The 16,198-nt window shown below is 39.3% G+C and overlaps 1 long non-coding RNA gene across 1 annotated transcript; it reads left to right on the top strand.

Annotated features, from left to right (window-relative positions):
* Positions 1 to 10,210: 10,210 nt before the first annotated feature.
* LOC131984036 (uncharacterized) lies at positions 10,211 to 15,551 on the top strand. The gene is made up of 3 exons (XR_009395520.1): positions 10,211 to 10,646; positions 10,739 to 10,849; positions 15,469 to 15,551. It is a non-coding gene; the product is annotated as an uncharacterized LOC131984036 (long non-coding RNA).
* Positions 15,552 to 16,198: the final 647 nt, after the last annotated feature.

The raw sequence follows: 16,198 nt of genomic DNA, 5'->3' as shown, positions 1-16,198 counted from the left end.
TCTGCTGCGAATACTGTCGACATGTTGGGAGAGTTTAGATAATGAGACTAAAGGGAAGCTCTTCATTGTTTACTACTCAGACTCACAGGTGTTTGTAGAACATCTCCTAAAGGTGCACTCTGCACTTTCTCTGCTTTCAGCTTCTGTGCACCACCGTGTGCCCGATACAAACAAAACTCGTGAAAATTAAACAGTGTACACGTAGAGAAAAACAACCAGAACGTCCTCCCTAAAAAAACAGCAGCATAGGTCAACTGTGCATAAAATACCAAGACAATAACACTCCAAAGTTGGGCTAAATTTTAAAAACTGACTATATGTCCCCACGAGTCTCGAGATAACAGTCAGTGTTTCTCCTGCAGTATAAATTTGTTATTGTGTCCTCTTGTATGTGAATATTTGTGCATCCTGGGGTCCTTAAACAGTCTGTGAGCTGCATAAATCGGTTATGACTGGAAAGCTGAGACTCTTGTGGATTCAATGAACCCAAAGGACCATTTTATAAGTGGCCCCTTGACCGTTGACCTCCAGATATCCAAATAAATTGGGTTCTGTGTCCCCATGAGTTTCCTCTTTACAGACATGCCTACTTTGTGCTGATAACATGCAGTTTAAGGCAGAAACCTGCCGTTTTCTCATGCAAAGGTGACATTTTTGCACAAATTTGCCTCTTGTATGTGAATCTTTGTGCACCATGGGGTCCTTAAACAGTCTGTGAGCTGCATAAATTGGGTCTGACTGGAAAGCTGAGACTCATATCATATGAAACAAGAAGATCTTAGGAATACATCGGCAACAACCATGTCACGATATCTTGTTAGGAAGTGGGTGGAATAATGCTACTAAGTTTATGGAAGAATTATCCTATCTTTATTCAAGAGCGTAGATTTTCAGTTTGAGAGCATAATTTGTCTTTCTCATGCTCAGATTTGTTCTCCTCATGCTCACATTTTGCGCTCGCACTCAGATTTCTGCTGCTTTCTTTCAAAATGTATGCGTGCACTTAAAAATCACATGCTTGTGCTCACATTTCTTCTGCTTGGACACAAACATTTCGCTCGCACTCAAATATGTCCTGTGCGCACTCAAATCTAAAGTCTACGCGCTCAGACCTCAACTCTGCGCTCTCAAAACTTTTGTGCTCGGACTCAGAACACGCACGTCCTCTCAGGTTGAGGTGTCTGCTCAGACTGAACGATGTCCCGCCCTGCGCTTAAACTAGTGTGTTTCACCAGCCAACAGGGAGACAGCTAGATTGTGACCCCGTCTTAGGTGCGTTGCCTCGCCTTTTTGAGCGCTCCGTCGGGGCGGGTATATGGTCTGTTTGTAAAACTGCTTCTCTCTTAAAATACACCAATTGACCATATTAGCCAGCTATTTGAATCGTCACCTATTTAAGACGCAGCATATTTATGTAGAATTAATCTTAAGTAGTCCTAAAAAGAGTTATCGTAGTTTAGATTATATATATATATTTTTTTTAATTATTAGGCTATTTATATGTATATATTTATTGTTTTTTATTTTTCACCTGTTCAGTGGTGTCACGATAGTCCAGTGGTGAAGGATGCTACCATCTGTTGCATTGTAAACCATGGGATGCCGGTTCGCATCCCGTCCGCTGCACTCTTGCTGCATGTCTTATTATGATTTACATTTTTAATTGATAAATTAATGTAACAGTAATACAATCCGTGTAACCAGCTGCTTCTCTTATTGAAACGTTTAACAAGAGATGATGGGTAAATAGACTTGGCTACGTGATTAAAAAGGTATAACGAAAAATACACTATGATGATGATAATGATTTGAGGATAACATTGGTGCGTGTAATGCAGTGTATCACCGTCCTATTTACGCGGTCAAAGCCAGGGAGCGCGTAATTAGGCTAATGTTGGTAATACTTTCACTTTCACAAGAAGAAGACTTTGAGCAGGATTCGGAGCGCGGCAGCGAATGAATGGGAGACGAGATGTATGGCCAAAGACCTCAAGTAAGTTCATTGCTAAATGTTGCTACAACTCAAAACACTCGTACTTATCAACATATATAGCGGGCCTTTGTCAGCACTAGGGACAGCAACTCATTATGAATGAAGTGACGTCAGCGGGGATTCCCTTCAGCTCGCGCATCATTATGTGTGCCGACCTGCCGCTGGTACGATCATACGTTGCCAATTATTGTACTTTCGTTGTACATGTTACAATGAAGGCCCGCTATATATGTTGATAAGTACGAGTGCCAATGATTACTGTACTGTTATTGAAACTACTGTATATGGTCGATGTGTTTTGAGTTGTAGCAACATTTAGCAATGAACTTACTTGAGGTCTTTGGCCATACATCTCGTCTCCCATTCATTCGCTGCCGCGCTCCGAATCCTGCTCAAAGTCTTCTTCTTGTGAAAGTGAAAGTATTACCAACATTAGCCTAATTACTCGCTCCCTGGCTTTGACCGCGTAAATAGGACGGTGATACACTGCATTACACGCACCAATGTTATCCTCAAATCATTATCATCATCATAGCATATTTTTCATTATACTTTTTAAAATCACGTAGCCAAGTCTATTTACCCATCATCTCTTGTTAAACGTTTCAATAAGAGAAGCAGCTGGTTACACGGATTGTATTACTGTTACATTAATTTATCAATTAAAAATGTAAATCATAATAAGACATGCAGCAAGAGTGCAGCGGACGGGATGCGAACCGGCGTCCCATGGTTTAAAATGCAACAGATGGTAGCGTCCTTCACCACTGGACTATCGTGACACCACTGAACAGGTGAAAAATAAAAAACAATAAATATATACATATAAATAGCCTAATAATTAAAAAAATATATATATATATAATCTAAACTACGATAACTCTTTTTAGGACTACTTAAGATTAATTCTACATAAATATGCTGCGTCTTAAATAGGTGACGATTCAAATAGCTGGCTAATATGGTCAATTGGTGTATTTTAAGAGAGAAGCAGTTTTACAAACAGACCATATACCCGCCCCGACGGAGCGCTCAAAAAGGCGAGGCAACGCACCTAAGACGGGGTCACAATCTAGCTGTCTCCCTATTGGCTGGTGAAACACACGAGTTTAAGCGCAGGGCGGGACATCGTTCAGTCTGAGCAGACACCTCAACCTGAGAGGACGTGCGTGTTCTGAGTCCGAGCACAAAAGTTTTGAGAGCGCAGAGTTGAGGTCTGAGCGTGTAGACTTTAGATTTGAGCGAGCACAGGACATATTTGAGTGCGAGCGAAATGTTTGTGTCCAAGCAGAAGAAATGTGAGCACAAGCATGTGATTTTTAAGTGCACGCATACATTTTGAAAGAAAGCAGCAGAAATCTGAGTGCGAGCGCAAAATGTGAGCATGAGGAGAACAAATCTGAGCATGAGAAAGACAAATTATGCTCTCAAACTGAAAATCTACGCTCTTGAATAAAGATAGGATAATTCTTCCATATAAGTTAGGCTTCATTTTAGCGAGGGAAAAACTGACATGCCCATTTTCAAAACCTCCAGATATCCAAATAAATTGGGTTCTATGCGTCCCCATGAGTTTCTTCTTTACAAACATACCCACTTTATGCTGATAACATGCAGTTTGGGGCAGAAACCTGCAGTTTTCTAATGCAAATGTGATATTTTTGCCTAAATTCGCAGACTGTATGTTAACATCTGTGCATCCTGGGGTCCCTAAACAGTCTGTGAGCTGCATAAATCGGGTCTGACTGGAAAGCTGAGACTCTTGTGGATTCAATGAGCCTCTAGGATAATCACAGCCTCATGAAACTTTACAACCACAAACTAGAGACCTAGAGCATTCAGAGGATGGATGGCTGAGACACTAGATTCACAATAATCAGCAACACAACACAAGAGCTGACATACAATCGCACAAAATACACAAATCTTCTAAAAGTTTCTGAAACCAGATCACAGCATGGATTTTTCTCTGCTGTTCTAAAGGTCTTGAAGTCTGAATATGGGATTCTGGAGGAGTTTTAACATTTCTATCCATTCTTGAGTTTAAAAATAGGGTTAAATTTAGCACCAAATGTTTGTAACAAATAGTCTCAACCCCCCCTCAATAAAAATCCTGCAACAACTTATGAGACATAACTGAGCATGAGAATGGACTTCATATACTCATATCATGATGTTCTCAACTTGACCTCTCTTCCTCAGCTCAAAACAAAAGTCAAGTAAAACCAAATTAGATTCTATATTTGCGTTTTTATGTCCACTCTTCCTGTTGAAAACAAGCAGAGAGGAGAGTCTCTGCAGAGACAGAGAGTTCAGAGTTGTTTCATTTTCTTTTCTTTTCTTTTCTGTTCTTGATAATTACATGCAGTCCTAAAATCCAGTCCTGCTGCTTTATAAAACCTCTGAGGTACAACTATGAGTTAACAAAGAGCCGTGGATCCACAGCGACAGGAAGTGAGGAGTAATGAGGCTCGCAGGGAGAGCACATCAAAGTGGACCAAGCTCGTCTCGTGATGACCTCGTCGCCCTCGCCGCCATCACACGACTCCTCACCTGTCAGCATCACATTCTCACAGGTGCAATGGAGGCTGAATTAAAAGTCCATTTGATCGTTATCGCCTCGTTAATCAGCAAAGAGTGAAACATCCGCCTCCAGCTGGGGAAGGACAAGAAATACCAAAGGGGCTTTTCCTTTTTCATCAAGAGTAGAGTTAAAGTCAGTGTTATTCTTCCTTTAATCATGGTGTCATTTCTCACTTTTATCAGTTGATTAATGGAAAAAATAATCAGCAGATTCATCCAGAATTAAAATAATTCTCATTTCAAAATGAGCTCCATAATTTTATACTGATTATACTTCAACTCAGTCAATAAATGTCCCCATTGTAAGTTGCTACAATCTATGCTGTATCTCAACATTTTTTAACCAAACGTTTGCTTAATATTTATGAACTGCTGCAACCATTTTTGCCAGCGACTTGGCTCTAAAATCTCTACATTTTTTATCCACAGACACGCTGATGTAAACATCCATTCTTGTGGTAATAAAGCTTTGTGGGGGGGAAAAGAACCTACCGAAGCTGTTTCAAACACTTAGTTAAAGTTTCGATGAAATGTACAAAACTATTTGACGCAGTTTCAATAAAATGTACAAAACTATTGGACGCAGTTTCAATAAAATGTACAAAACTATTGGACGCAGTTTCAATAAAACCAACAAACTATTGGACGCAGTTTCAATGGAACCAACAAACTATTGGACGCAGTTTCAATGAAACTAACTAACTATTGGACACAGTTTCAATAAAGCTAACTAACTATTGGACGCAGTTTCGATAAAACGAACTATTGGAAGCAGTTGCAATAAAACTAAAAAATATTGGACGCAGTTTCGATAAAACTAACAAACCATTGGACGCAGTTTAAACTGTAACAAAAACTACTCAGTATAGTTTAGTTTATAGGTTTAGCTTATAGGTTCATTCACAGGACAACTTAAATCTTAACAGAAGTAACTTAAAACTAACTTCAGGTTTCCCACTAACACTGATCTGCTGGGTGAGTCCGGTATCTGTTTGACCTCGTCCCTCTGAAGGGTGTAACTCTGGTACTACGACACTGATTTCAAAGACATGTAAGACAGGAACACTGTGAAAAGAAAATGTAAATAAACACAGAATGATTCACAATATAGAGATTTTGGAGCTATTTTGCTTCCATAACAACTTCTCTTTCCAACTGATGGAAAGAAAACATCCAAAATAAACATTTAGTGATTAAATTTATTGCATTTTGTCTGTTTGTGTCTGTGAAATTCACTTAAAGTTAACATTAGACAGTGATTCATTTACATATTTAAACATTTCAGAAAACTTGCAAACTGAAAAAGCTGATCTGACGAGTGGAAATGTTTATGTGAAAGAGATGAAGCTGTAAACATGATTAATCCTCTCAGCGCCATAATGAACAGACAGACTGTCACCTTTTCACACTTCCTGTGAACTCGAGATGCAGCCCAAGATTTAAAAGCAACATTTGGTTCGACAGCAACAACTTAATCCTGCGAACCATCTCCGCTCCCTCATACAGACACACGAAATCCTCTCCAGATCAAACACTTGACAACATTTCCACGTTAATGCCAGGAGAGGGTTTATGAGCTTTATGAAACAATAGCAGCACACTTCTGGACACTTTTAATCTCGGCTCTCCGGGACGATGGGTACATGAAACACGTTTGTTAATGCCTTTATAATTATATTTCCTCTCAGCTCAGAGACAAACACACTGACAGAGACTTAAAGAGTTTAAACTGAGAGACTGAGTGACGTCTTTGAGGAACAAATGCTGCACAAATATCATTTATTATTCATTATTCTTATTAGTTTTTGGCCAGATGAGATTCATGTACGCAAAAAAAAAAACACTGGCACCTTCTCAGCCTGCCAGCAGGTGCAGCAGGTCCCTACTGGCCCATTCAATCGTCTGACCTTCGACAGATTTGGGTGATAATACAGTCAGTTAAGTACTGGTTGAAAGTAGCTAACATTTACTCAAGTATTGTACCTAAATACAATTTTAAGATACATATTACTCTTGAGGAATTTACTGCACAATAACTTATGTAAATCTTCATATTTTTTTAAGTACATTTTGCTGATTAGATACGTTTACTGAAGTAAGGTTTGAATGCAGGACTTTGACCTAAAGTGAAGTATTTTCACAGTGTGGTACTTGTACTTCTACATCGCTTGTTTTTGGTGTCACAGAGCAAAAATTCCATAACAACCTTTCGGCAGGTTGTAATTTTAGTGTTGTGATCGAAAACCTGTCTCTGCTACTGTGTCTCTGTTTTCTGGCTTTAGACAAGAGACTTTGTCCAATCAAATCCAGGACTTACACCGGAGGTCCAGGTTTGTGTCCCTTGTCAAAACAAACGTTGAAGTAACGTCAGTTATCATTTGTGCGTCATGTTTTTACATGTAACTCTGCCACTTCATATGCTCATGTTGTCCTTGAAACGACTTCACTTCCAGCAAATAATTTTACCTTATAAAGTCTCTTTTATAGCGTCTTGTTCTAATCTTAGTAGAAGTTTTGTGGCGTAATCGTAATGAAGCGGCGGCCTTTTACCTAAAGATGACTGACCGCTTTGTTTTCAGGTAGATAACGACCTACTGTACCTACAAGCAGGTTGAGCAGTCCAGTACTCACACATTCAATTGTCTGATAATGTTCAAAACGAGTGAAAAACCAGAAGAACGACACACATTAATATGGCAGCCATTTAAATGGGCCGATTACAACCTTCTCAATCTGCCAGCAGGTGCAGCAGGCCACTACTGGCCCATTCAATCGTCTGATAACAGACCTTTGACAGATTTGGGTGATAATACAGTCTGCTTAATACTGATGGAAGGTCACTAACATTTTATTGAGTATTGTACAGAAATACAATTTTGACGTAGTTATCACTTCTACTCTTGAGGGGACATTTCACAGCACAATAACAACTGTACATTTTCATATTTTTTTGAGCCACATTTTGCTGATTGCAAACATTACGTGCATTTATTTAACTGTTCTTTTATAACATCTAACCAGGACGTTTTTCTTCTCTAACGTTAGAGAAGAAGTTTGGTAAGGAAATGTCGGCCTTTTAACTAAACTGTCTGATAACGACCTACTGTACCTACAAGCAGGTTGAGTACTCTCCCATTCAATCGCCTGATAACATTTGAAACAGGTGAAACATCAGAAGAACATCTTCCCAAATCGGAAAATGGGACCATCTGAAGAGCATGTTTTCTCCTATAGTTCATAGTATAGTTTCTTTAATGCGACATTGCAAAATTTCACTACAAATTGGCTTGGGCTTTAGTGGAAACAAGGCTAGTAGTGAAACAGATTTGTGATCATATCTGCCAGCTGTTCATCTCAGAGCTGTAGAACACTCAGACGTACCTCTTTCTGTTTCTTATTGGCTTCATTGATTTCCAGATGCAGATTGATGTTTTTAATCGTCCGCCCAGATGGGGCAACAAATCCCACTTAAACACCAGCGAACAACACCGCATTAGATTTGTTTTTTCTGCCAATAAATCTTGTGCTCAGCGTCTCGTGGTGTGTTCATGGCCAGATTTATGGCTGTTACTGTGCATGTAAATGTGATTTAGTTAGAAGATACACTGAGCCCATGAATATCTGCTTCACTTTGTCTTTTTTTTTTTTTTAATATTTTCCACTTGTTCTTCACTCTGTTTGTCTATAAGCATATCATGATTTCATATTTTCGCCAAAGAAAAGCATCATATGAAGTTCACATCACAGTTTAAAGAGTCAGAGCCCTGCTTGTGTTTTAATATAAACCTTAAGGAGGAACAATTGTCTCCCTCAGAACAACTGCAGCTTTCTTTATTGTTGCAATCATCATTACCATCATCATTATACACACATCAGTGGGTATCAGTGTGTGGCTTATTCCTCTGTTACAGTCCTCATGTTAAACTGCAGCGCTCAGGAGCTCTTCTTCTTCTTCTTCTTCTTCTTCTTCTTCTTCTTCTTCTTCTTCTTCTCCTTCTTCTTCTTCTTCTTCTTCTTGTGGAGGAGGAACAAGGAGTCTGTGCAGATAACTGGCAGCCAAATAAAAGTTTGCAGATACTTTTTGCACATTTTTTAACTGATCTGAATGATCTCTTCTGTTCACCAGGCAATGCGACGTCTTCACAGACCTGCCGGCTTCCGAGTGAAACAGCAGTTTGATGACTACAATGGCTCAAACAGTATTTATGTAACAGGAATCTGCAGGTTGGAAGATGTCAGCAACACTTTCAGTTTGGAAACACTTTTTTATTTGATCTTCGTCTTTAATATGCACACACACGTTGGTGTTTTGTTCACCGGCAGTGACCACAGAGATAAAATGAGCTCGGCTTGGAGAAAGTTTTTGAATTAAATAAATAAAGGGAGGGATGTTAAAACTGTTTTACAGACGTCTCTCTGTCTGAAGGGAAAATGCTTTTTGAGGGAACCACCACCTTAATGAGAGCAACACTACATAACCTTGATGATATCTCAGGAACGCCTCGAGGGAATTTCTTCAAATTTCTTCAGTTTTGTCACAAACATCCACTTGAACTCAAGGATGAACTGATTAGATTTTGGAGTGACTGTGACTCATGCCCAGCCCATTCTTATGAACACATTATCTCAGGAACACCTTGAGGGAATTCCTTCAAATTTGCCACAAATGTTGTCCTGGACTTAAGAACAAACTACATTACATTATGGAGCTCAAAGGTCACTGTGACATCATGCCCTTCCCAATTTGGTGACAGGATTTCTCAGAAACGCCTTAAAGGGAATGTCTTCAGTTTTGTCACAAACAGTCACTTGGACTCAACGATGAACTGATGAGATTTTGTAGTGACTGTGACCTCATGCCCAGCCCATTCATGTGAACAAGATAACTCAGCAACGCCTCAAGGTTTTTTCTTCAAATCTGGGTCTTGGACTCAAGGATGAACTGATTACATTTTGGAGCTCAAAGGTCACTTTAACCTCATACCATCCTGTTTTCTGACAGGATACGGTGTGAGGAAATTTCTTGAATTTTGTCACAAAAATCCACTTGGACTCAAGGATGAACTGAGATTTCTGAGCTCACAGACCTGCGGTCTACGATGTGAAACAGCAGTTTGACGACTACAAAAACTTAAATGTGTTTATGCAACAGGGTTCTGCAGGCTGAAAGATGTCAGCAACACTTTCAGTTTGGAAACCGTTTTTTATTTTATCTTTGTCTTTAATATGCAAAGTACGTTGGTGTTTTGTTCTCCGGCCGTGAGATAAAAAGAGCTTGGCTCGGAGAAAGTTTTGGAATTAAATAAATAAACTTTAAGGGTTGTTAAAACTTTTTGTGACAGCAGTCTGAAAGGAAACTGAACACAAGAAAGATACATTTTTCTCTCACTTATTGAAATCAATAGAGATTTATTTTTTGTGTTGGGTCTGATTCCATTTTTTAACTCAAAGCTCACTGTGACCTCAGGCCCATCCCTTTCTTGTCAGGATGGTATCTCAGGATTGCTGTAGGCAATTTCTCAAACTTCTTCAGCTTTGTCACAGACATACACTTGGATTCAAGGATGAACTGATTCGATTTTGGAGTTCCCATCCCATTCTTGTGAACACAATATCTAAGGAACGCCTTAAGGGAATGTTTCAAATTTACCACAAACATCCAGTTGAACAGATGAACTGATTACATTTTGGAGTTCAAAGGTCACTGTGACCTCATGCCCATCCTGTTTTTGTAACAGGATACGCCTTGAAGGAATATCTTCAATTTTGTCACAAACATCCACTTGGACTCAAGGATGAACTAATAAGATTTTGAGCTCACAGACCTGTGGGCTACCATGTGAAACAACAGTTTGACGATGAAAAAAGACTCAAATAGTGTTTATGTAACAGGAATCTGCAGGCTGAAATATGTCTCAACACTTTCAGTTTGGAAACACTTTTTTATTTGATCTCTTTCTTTAAAATGCACAGGCACGTTGGTGTTTTGTTCCTCAGCCGTGACTCTCATGAACAGAAGGGAAGACATTTGGTCGGATACTGAATCGTTAACACTGATCTGGAAACTGTGGTGATGTATAGGTCTACTGAGTTGTCGTGTTGAAGAGGTGTGAAGCATCCAATTTAATTCAATATTGAAGTAACATCCAATGTGTATTTCAGGTCGTGACGATGACTTTCTTGCTGTGAATTTGTCCCCTGAGGACCGAACACAGACGCCAGGAGCCAGGGTCGAAAGTCAGCAGCAGGGTCACTTTAATAACGGACCTCACAGTGAGCCCACATACACACACACACACACACACAAACACACATGTACTGGTACACTTGTGAAAAATGGATTTTATTTTGCTGTCAAGGCTTTAATAAGTTAATCCGCTGCTTGTCTTCTCTGTGTGCTTCTTACTTCAAATCTTTGTGTCCATTTGAGGTCGATTTGTGTCTCTTTGTGGTTCATTTGTGTCTCTTTGTGGTTGATTTGTGTCTCATTGTTTTTGATTTGTGTCTCGTTGTTTTTGATTTGTGTCTCTTTGTGGTTGATTTGTGTTTGATTTGCGTCTCTTTATGGTTGATTTGTGTCTCTTTCTGGATGATTTGTGTTTGATTTGTGTCTCTTTGTGGTTGATTCATGTCTCTTTGTGGTTGATCCGTGTCTCTTTGTGGTCAATTTGTGTCTCATTGTGTTTGATTTGTGTCTCTTTGTGATTGATTTGTGTCTCTTTGTGGTTGGTTTGAGTCTCTTTGAGGTTGATTTGTGTCTCTTTGTGTTTGATTTGTGTCTCTTTGTGATTGATTTTTGTCTCTTTGTGGTTGATTTGTGTCTCTTTGTGGTTGATTTGTGTCTCTTTGAGGTTGATTTGTGTCTCTTTGTGGTTGATTTGTGTCTCTTGTGGATGATTTGTGTTTCTTTGTGGTTGATTTGTGTCTCTTTGTGGTTGATTTGTGTCTCTTTGAGGTTGATTTGTGTCTCATTGTGTTTGATTTGTGTCTCTTTGTGGATGATTTGTGTTTGATTTGTGTCTCTTTGTGGTTGATTCATGTCTCTTTGTGGTTGATCCGTGTCTCTTTGTGGTCAATTTGTGTCTCATTGTGTTTGATTTGTGTCTCTTTGTGATTGATTTGTGTCTCTTTGTGGTTGATTTGTGTTTCTTTGAGGTTGATTTATGTCTCTGAGGTTTATTTGAGTCTCTTTGAGGTTGATTTGTGTCTCTTTGTGTTTGATTTGTGTCTCTTTGTGATTGATTTGTGTCTCTTTGTGGTTGATTTGTGTCTCTTTGTGATTGATTTGTGTCTCTTTGTGATTGATTTGTGTCTCTTTGTGGTTGATTTGTGTCTCTTTGTGGTTGATTTGTGTCTTTGTGGTCGATTTGTGTCTGTTTTTGTTTAGTTGTGGTCGATTTGTGCCTCAAAAATTATTAATATTAGAAAAATCACCCAGTTAATGACATTATTTCCCTCAGTAAGTGTTTTCAGAGAGAGAATTCTCTGCGTGTTTTATAAAGTCGGACTGACAGAATGGGAACTTAAAGCTGTAAGAACATTGATTATTTCTGCTTCTATAGCTGCAGACTGAAGCTGAAACACACACTGAGAGTCATATTACAGGATGTGATGGAGTCAGTGTTTCTTGACCTGTGGGCGACACACACACACACACACACACACACACACACACACACACACACACAAACACACAGAGTGGAGTCGTGTTGACTTTAATAAAGCCTATCAGATGGTCACTGTGGCGGCAGCAGCTGTATCTGTCCTCTTTGTTTTATCGTATTGAACTCTAATATTCTGAGGCTATGTGTCACTCTGAGGGAAGCTTTTGTTTTTGTCCTGCTGTATGAAGGAAGTTTAAAGATATTGATTTGTATTTTTACCTGCCTGCTCTGACCTTTGAGTCTGCAGACGTTGAGCTGGGAGGATGAATTAGTAACCAGAAGCACGAAACCTCACAAACAGAACAGAGGAAACTTTGGTTCTGCCTCATGAAAGGCTGAATCAGTGAGTTTATATCTGTTAAATATGTGATCTTCTGCATCTGTACAGCAGAGGAACGTGAGTGGAAACAGATTAATTTCTGTACCACAAATTTGACTGTAGTTGTTAAAAATGGTTTCCCACATTAAAGTATTTTAATGTTAGCATTGCAAATCTAAACTAACATTTAATTGTGCTTTTGTCCACCAAAGCAGATCAAATCCATCAGAGATGACACATTTAACTAACACTTATTAGCTGAAATCATCCTTGTATTCTCAGTGCAGCGCTGCATCCCCAATGTTCATTTGACCTCATTCTTTATCGGAGTGGCCTTGTCTTTATAGACCAGCCTCTTTGTGGTCGATTTGTGTCTCTTTGTAGTCATTTTGTGTCTCTTATGAGGTTGTTTCTTGCCTGTTTTTGCTCCTTTTGTGTCTCTTTGGGGTTGTTTCTTGCTTGTTTTTACCCGTTTTGTGTGTCTGTGGTTATTTTGTGTCTGAGGTTGTTTCTTGCTTGCTTTTGGTCATTATGTGTCTCATTGTGGTCGATTTGTGTCTCTTTTAGGTTGTTTCTTGCCTGTTTTTGCTCCTTTTGTGTGTCTTTGTTGTGGATTTCTGTCCCTTTGAGGTTGGTTCTGATCTGTTTTTGGTTCTTTGGCTTATGTTAAAAAAAAATCAGTTGGGAATCGGACTTCAGAAGTTTTTGCCGACTTTAAGAGTGGATATAACACTAACAGGTCTAAACACTTAGAGCAGATATGATTTAGTGAATACACACACACACACACACACTTACAGCATATCATACCACACACTCATAACATCAGACGGTTCAGACATCGTCTCTTCTGGCAATCCTGAGTACCAGTTGCTAGGCAACCAGGGGAGTTTCTAAAAGCACTGGTATCTCCTCTGCAGAGTGTGTGTGTGTGTGTGTGTGTGTGTGTGTGTGTGTGTGTGTGTGTGTGTGTTGAATTGGATCTGAATATGGTGAAGCTGATTATGTAACACGGTCGTCTCTATAAATATTTCCTGATCCTGGCTTCAAACAGCCAAATCCTGCAGGTGTGTGTGTGTGGTGTGTGTGCGGGGGATTCGAACCATGCTGCTTCCTGTTTGTCAAACACTGCGAGAGGATTAAACACAAATAGAGCGATGAGCTTGCTGTCACGAGTGTTTGTTTCTAAATGTGTCACTAACTGAATGTGTTTCCATTCAGGGGAAATGTTGAAATGTGGCGTTAAAGAAAAAGTGAATCAGTGCGTTTCTGGCAAATAAACAAAGCTGCAGTAACGCACTTTGGTCAGCAGGTGGCAGTGTGATGTTTTCAGGGGTTACATTCAACTTCTAATAGTTAACTTAAAACAGTCATGCGATTAAATATTTCAGAACTTATTCCGAAAAAGTTTCCATCTCCCATTTAGAGCGTTAACAAAAACACCTCAAGCAAGTGTTAAAACTTTTTTGCACTTTCTAGAAAGTTTTTATTCTTTAATTTCTAATAAAATAACAAATTTATGTTAAAAAGGTTTAAATATTTTTATTGTGCAGAAAATGGAATGGGGTTTTTTTAACCTCCAGATGGTTTAAAGAGTCTTTAAAGTTTATGTGACTAAAACAGTTTTGTTTAATTACTGTTTAATTACTGATCTGCGTGTTTATTGGTCTGTGTGTTGCTGTGGGATCTGCAGCAGACATAAAATGTAAATGAGCTGCAGGATGAACCTGAGGTGTGTTTTCATGGTTCTGCTCGGTGGAGCCGTGAAGCTTTCTGACAGCGTCACATAGCGTTTGTTTCTATATTCACATTGTCAGATTCCAGCCTGTGAGGCAGCCGGCTGGTGTGTTTCTCACATTAATATTTTAAGCCTCATGCCTGACCTGAGGAGTGATCCCAGTTTGGTGCAGCAGTGTTTTACTCACCTAATTTAAAGCCAGATGTTTTCTTGATTTCTCTAACGTTAACACAGAACACAAAGAGAACTTGATGTGATCACCTACAAACTTCATCAGCATCATGTTGTAGTTATTTCTGCATCATTTTCATCAGTTTATTCACATTAAATCACAGATAAATCACTTTATGTTGGGCATAGAAGCAGAGCTGTGATGCACGAAACTCCATTCAGAAAACACACATTTTAAAAGAAGTTTGCTTGTCGTCTTGCAGACGGACCTGACTGTCTGATGTTGGTGCACTTTTGCAACAACTTCCACATTTAAAACAGAAAATGTCTCGTCACTACAACCTGCTGCGTCAAAAGCAGGTTAGTCAGAGTGCAGCTCTCTGATGAACCAGACTTCATTCATAAAACCATCATTTTAACAGCAGTGTTCTTGTGTTCTTGCAAACAAACCTTTTCAGACTTTTTCCACATCAGCGTCATGTTGTAGTTATTTCAGCATAATTTTGTATCTGTTTATTGGCATTAAATCACAGATAAATCTCTTTATTCTGGCTTCATATGGCCCATTTTCCTTGTTGTGCTCCTCTTTCTGTCTGAATTATGGACGTAAATGATCCAAAGCAAGAGGAAATCTTTGCACCACGCTGAACTAGCTGCATCTCTGAGACTCATTATCTCGTTTATAAAACATAGGACAGTCAATGTGGCTCTCATTCAGAAAACCATCGTTTTAACAGCAGTGTTCTTGTGTTCTTCAGACAGACCTGACAAAGCATCAATTCAGACTGTTTCCACTTCAGCATCATGTTGGAGTTATTTCTGCATCCTTTAGATCTGTTTATTCACATTAAATCAGAGCTAGGGTTCACACTGATTAATGGCATAAAACACCATAAAAATGGCCAAAAAACATAAAAGCATACCTCAATTGAAACCTTAATTATCTATAATCTTCTTATCTTTTCAGTTAACTTTTTGTATGATTTGTTTTGTGTTTTAGCCCCTTAGAAACTCAACTGTTCAACAATCCATATAAAAACACCCTAATAATTGGTGTAGTGCTTAGCGCTCTCACCTCACAGCAAGAGGGTCGCCGGTTCGCCTCCCGCCTGCGGTTCTTCTGTCTGGAGTTTGCATGTTCTCCCTGTATCAGCGTGGGTTCTCACCAGGTACTCGGGCTTCCTCCCACAGTCAAAAAAACATGCTCTCTGTACCCCGCCTCTCGCCAGCTGGGATAGGCCCAGCCCCCGCGACCCAAGTGCGGATAAGTAGTTAAGAATAATGAATGTATGAATGATTCATAGCTCTGCTGCACCAGACTCCATTGAGGAAAACCATAATTTTAACAGCAATGTTCTTGTGTTCTTGCAGACTGACCCATCGTTTCAGACTTTTAACACATCAGCATCATGTTGGAGTTTTTTCAGTATTTATTCACATTAAATCACAGATGAATCTCTTTATTCTGGCTTCAGACTGATGTGTTGTGGCAGAAAAAACAAACACAAGCATAGAGGCAGTGTTACGTCCACTGACCAAACCCAGCCAGCAGACAATAACGTGACAGTCATAAAATCAAAGAAGTCAAAAGTGAAGTGAACAATTGTACTTTATTCTAACAACAACAACAACAAAAACAACAACAAAAAGACACACTAAGGTGGGGAGGATAGGATGAGTGATTGTGCCAAAAGAAAGTTGTCATTAATATATCAAAAGAAGGCCTATCT

This window comes from Centropristis striata, chromosome 13 (genome assembly GCF_030273125.1).
Source record: "Centropristis striata isolate RG_2023a ecotype Rhode Island chromosome 13, C.striata_1.0, whole genome shotgun sequence".
Lineage (NCBI taxonomy): Eukaryota > Metazoa > Chordata > Actinopteri > Perciformes > Serranidae > Centropristis > Centropristis striata.
This window is presented reverse-complemented; position numbering and strand designations above follow the sequence as displayed.